Below are 6,167 nucleotides of genomic sequence, written 5' to 3'. Positions count from 1 at the left end.
GGGTGGGGTAACAGCTTTTGACCATATTTTTGTTATACCTAGAGAAACTTTATTTTATCTATAATTTTGTAATGATCTGCATGAGTATTACAATATAAATATATTTAATTTGGTTAACAAATATCTTTTGGTTTAATATTTAATTAATGAATTCCATATATATTGTCCAAAAAGATTTTTTTTATTTTTTTTAATGATTTTCAAACTAATATAGGATATTTGTCTAAATATATTTCTTTCCTATATACACTTTTTGTGTAAATGTTTTATAAGGAGCAATATGTAAAAGAGGTGAGTTTTCAAAATAGAAATATAAAACATGGTGATCAAAACAATATTTATTCATTTATTTGCCATTATTATTTTATTTTATCTAAGATTTTCCTTATATATCACCTTTTTTGCAACATTTTTTCTGTATAGCTTAAAAGGAATACTATTTTAACAGTGTATTTTGGGGCTTAATTCCACGTGGTTTCATTTCTAACCTTGTATTTTAGGATTACAAGTATTTTTGCTTTTGATTGGTTTCAAAAATTAAAATAATCAGAATATTTTGGTCATGTGATTAAAATAATCAACAAACTCACTTCAACTCCACCTAACTCTCTAATTAAGTAGAAAGTAGAAACAAGTAAAGAGACAATTTTATAAAAGTACGTACATATATAGCCACAAACAAGAAATCATAATTAATAAGTCATGGAGCCATAATTACCAGCCATTTGTAAGATTACTATGCAAAGATGGAAAAGATAAAAACATTATGTACAGTTCTTTATTATAATAAAATAAATGATATAGAGGGAAACAAATTATATATATAAAAAAATTAAATAAGAAAATGATTATTATAATTACGTATAATAGTAAGGGTTGGGTAACCTAATTGATTTTTTCTCGTAATGATCTGTAACAACATTTACTTATATTTCTAGCTAGCTACATTTTTAATCATAGACCTTTTATTTAAATTATCTTGTAGCTTATCAAATGATAAATGAATTATTCGTGGCCATTATTTTCCCATAGGTTGCTAATGGTTTGTTGAGTTAGTTAATATCATAAATTCAACAAGACATAGTTATATGTGAATGAAGTTCAGTAAACAACCAATCAAATTAATGCTACAAATTATCTCTAATTAGTGAGAAAATTGAGTGTTGACATTTTCATAATGTGCTTATCCACTAAAGCCAAGTCTTCCTCGCATTGGGCGGAATTAGGTAGGAGCAAGGAGTTGATTAAGATAAAAATTATTTTTTACATATATAAAGTTGCAAATATTAAATTCTCTCAATAAAAATATTGTCTTCGTCAATGTTATTCTTCCATCACTACTAGAAAAAAAAGAAATTGGTAAAGGACAAAAAATTATAGCTCACAACAGAATTCTAAATTTAATCTTATTTAGTTACGTATTAACAACCTATCAATTCTAAAAAAAACCAAATAGTTAGGAGCTTTTTAGCAACCAATTAGACAAGGATTACTGATAAATTCCGCGGCTAATAATTTCACATTTTCATAGTGATTTATATGTCATATCGATCATTCATAAGTAATACGCAGCTTTCTATATGAAGCCATACAACGCGTGATTTTCTACTTGTGACATTGGTCTTAAATAAAAAACATTATTAATTTAATTTATAGATGATTGCTCAATTTTTAGTGTATTGTACCAAAAGGTATTAAATTATCATTTTTTTATAATATAAAAGTCACTCAATTATTTCACCTAAGTAATTGTACCCAAAGGTATTTTGTATACCAAAAAGTCATTAATTCAAACTTTACCTAAGAATTATAACAAAGTCACTAAACAATTTTTTTATCTACGTATAGCTAAAACACCATCAACTTTATCTAAGATTTATATAAATATATAATAATCCAAAAACAAGAATAAACTTCATTCTCTCATATTTAAATCGTCAAAACTAAACAAAAAATCGTAACAAAAAAAAAAACAGAAAAGAACAATTTAAACCTCAATAGCAAGATGTTGATTATAAGAAGCATAATATTATATATAAATAACCATGAGTAGAACAGCTTCTTACATATATTTTTTTGCCAATTCCAGAAAACAGGATCTTCTAATCATGAACAGAATTAATTAACTTGATGAATGATGATTTATGATGTTTATATATTTTCTTATAAACACCAAATGATTATTAGTTGTTGAAATGTAAATTATCATGGCCAACATAAAACTTAAAACCGTAAAAACAAAAAAAAAAATCGTAAAAAAAAAAAAAACAGAAAAGAACAATTTAAACCTCAATAGCAAGATGTTGATTATAAGAAGCATAATATTATATATAAATAACCATGAGTAGAACAGCTTCTTACATATATTTTTTTGCCAATTCCAGAAAACAGGATCTTCTAATCATGAACAGAATTAATTAACTTGATGAATGATGATTTATGATGTTTATATATTTTCTTATAAACACCAAATGATTATTAGTTGTTGAAATGTAAATTATCATGGCCAACATAAAACAAAAATTAAGTTATGAAGGTGTCATTGTTTCCGGTAACCATGGAGACTCACTTGATGTTGAAATTTAATTTAAAGCTTATAGCAATAGAAAATATCTTACTACATTAATTATAACAAAATTAAACCATTAAGTCTGCGTTACGTTGCAGCTGAGAAATAGGTTTTGAGACTAGGGATGATGACGAATATAATGATCAAATCATGTCATCTACCTTCACTATATCGTTTTTTTTTTTATTTGAGTTAATTTTAAGGTTTGGTTTGGTTTGGTTGTTAAGATTCACATTAATAATTATACCCCCTATATATGATAATAACTTAATAACAAATTGATGGGATTGGACTAGCAAAATGCTTGGTGGAGGTTGGGGTCTCCAATGGGAAGGTTTAGATAACTTTTTACTGGTTAAAATGAGATGAGTTAATTAATAATCAAGAAAATTTCGTAAATAGTGCTATGTTTGTTCAGATTAGTGAAAAAAACGAAATTTGACTTTACGAAATGTAACAATATTTTGGTATATTTGCTCTGAATTTCTTACCTTATTAGATTTTATTATAATTGATTTATACTATTTCAAAGGGAAAATATAAATCTTTCATATTCAGGTAACTATTTTTCCGTAGGAAAAGACTTTAGACTTCTACAAATTGAGTATCCTTCCTTTCATAATAGCATTTATAATGTAGTTATTAAAAAAATTCGTTTAGGAGAGACTATTCTTCCAGTAATTTGTATGTTTTTTTTAATAGTATATTAGTTTTTTTTTTGTATGTAGCTCACTCGACCAAAGTATATATAAAAAAAAAAGTTTCATTTATCGTCTAGTTTATCACCTTCAAAATTTATAATTATTAGTTTTCATATAACACCTGATTATTTTGATTCCAACCAAAGAAATAATTACACCGTTTTAGTCAACAGGTTTTGGTTTAACTTTGTACATCAAGCGAACTTTCGACGAAGCAAAATATATACCTCGTGCAACATTAAAATATTCGACTAATTTTATTTTTATTTATTTATAGGAATACATACATACACATATATAACATCAAAGTTGTCATTAAAAATGGCTTTACAACCAATACCTAGAGTGGGTTCTTGGTACCAACCGATGCAATTTTAATTAAAGAGGACTTGGTTTTCTCATGAATTATATTCAATTTTATTAACAATAAAATATATATACTTGTTGTCTAAATTATAAACAAAAAATCATATCAAGCTATATTCTGTTAACACATTAACTACCCGTCTGCACAAGTTGTATACGTTGTTTAAGCGCAGAATTTTGATCACCCTTGTCTCATGGATAAATTTTTGATGTAAAAGGTAAAAAATAGTTTATGTTATCAAGGGCAAACGTTCAAAATAATCCACCTTTAAAGTTATTTATACAAATCACCCTAAATTTGCAAGTTTTTGTACGAATTGACTTTATTTTAAAGGTGACTTTAATTTTATATCTACGGCTCATTTAATAAAAAATTGTGAGCCAAAGTTTTTTTTTTAATTATGACCTAATTTTGCAAGACAAATTTTCTCAGTGTATACATTTGCTGGACATAAGTTCAATACTATCTAGTTCGCAAGACAAACCTTTTAATTTTTTTTGACTTTGACATAAGATTAGTTGATATAACTTGTGCCTGGGAATAAGTTTGATAGGCATAAATTCAATAGAATGAATTTTTAAAGGTATAAACTCTAAAATTGAACTTATGCCTCGAAAGACATAACTTGTGGCTTGGGCATAAGTTCACTAGATGGACTCCTTTAAGACATCAAGTTTTAAAACTAAACTTAACTTGTGTCTTAAGATATAAGTTCATTATTGTGATTTTTCAAAGCATAATATTCTAAAACTAAACTTATATTTTGGGTCATAGCTTGTGCCTTGGGGTAAAAGTCCAGTATATGAACTTCTTTAAGGCATAATGTTCTAAAATTGAACCTAGCCTTATAAGGTCTAACCTGTGTCTAGGGATTTTCTTAAAAAATATTAAGAGCATTTTCATCTGCTTAGTTACTTAATATGTTAAAAGATAAAAGATTAAAAATCATAAATTTATTAAGCAAAAATTAAAGACCACCCGAAATAGAGACATTCCTGAGAATGAACCCTAAATTTGTTGTTGTGAAGCCCAACACTCAAAACAGCCCAAATCCCATTCTCTTCTTGTGCTTAAATTTTGGGGAAAATGTAGGCCCAACATAAAACTTTGCACTTACATAGCCACTTCTTCAATTCGTCCCACATAACTAATTTTTTTGTATCAGTATTTAATTTATACATCCTTATATTATTATACAATATTTATATACCTATATAAATAAGTGTGTGATAATATGAAATATATTTATCTTGTATAAAAATGCATAAAACAATATATGAAAGTGAATAATATGTTGCTAGCTTCAAAAACAAACTTCTTCTGTGATTTGTAATTACTCTCTCCGTTTCAAAAAGAATGTCCTAGTTTGACTTGGAACGGATTTAATGTCCTAGTTTGATTTGGAACGGAGTTTAAGAAAAGAAAGAAGATTTTTTAATCTTGTAGTTCTAAATTAAAGTTTATTTCAAATATACCAAAATTCCCTTTAATCTTGTGGCCTTAAACATGCCTTGTGGAAAGTTGAAGTTAAAGTGTTGTCAAAAAAGAAAATGAGTCATTCTTTTTTAAACAGACTAAAAAGGAAATGAGGACATTCTTTTTGAAACAGAGGGAGTATAATTTTCGTTCAAAATCTGTTCAAATCTTCGTGATTTGGAAGTAGGATTTCCAAAAATCATTTTATAAGGATATATGTTATAGTATATTTTAATCAATCAATCAGCCATATACACCTCTATCCCATGCATGCATAATTTGTGTTATAACCTTTGGAAAAATTGCTTAAGTCTAAAATATTATAGATGCTTTCAAATTGTTAGACTTTATGAGAAATATTGCTTGAACAATCATTATTTGAACTAAACTTATTTACTTATCGACGAAATATGATAAAAGAGAATGATAAAATCTCCAATTTTGTGATTTTGTCCATATGATGAGCCAGATATAAGCGAAAGAACAAATATTTAATGCATGCATCTCGAATTAAGTAGGTCTTTTGGCCATATATTCTAAATATTTTTCACTTTATTTAAAAGTTATGGAGTTGGAGTCTTAGATAAAATCGAATTTGGTTATACTTTTTCCAAATAATATTTAGAATAATGTTCATGCTTAAATGTATTTAAATACAACTTCAAAAGTGATAAGTGAATTAAAATATAGGTTATAAGCCATTTTGGAAAATTTGAAACACAATTTCGAGTTAGATTTGAAACTTTCACGGTCAAACATTGATTTCAAATAAAATGAAAAGTCCAAAAGAAAGTTTTTATGACCAAGCAGATCCAAAGGTATAATCTACGTTTGATCATAAATTTTAAAAAATTATCATCAGATATCTATTTGCCTATGAAATTTTGATCAGATTTCTTCAATATTTTCAAGTATCCACAAACAATTTTTGGATTTTCGGGACTTCAACTCACAATTTTTTTCAAGTATAATGCATGTCCGAACACAACTTCAAATTTTAACTTTCAACTTCAAAATCTACCATCCAACGGAAGGTAAGTCAATTTAATCACTA

Source organism: Solanum tuberosum, unplaced genomic scaffold, assembly GCF_000226075.1.
Source record: "Solanum tuberosum cultivar DM 1-3 516 R44 unplaced genomic scaffold, SolTub_3.0 scf00284, whole genome shotgun sequence".
In the NCBI taxonomy this organism is placed as follows: Eukaryota; Viridiplantae; Streptophyta; class Magnoliopsida; order Solanales; family Solanaceae; genus Solanum; species Solanum tuberosum.
This window is presented reverse-complemented; position numbering follows the sequence as displayed.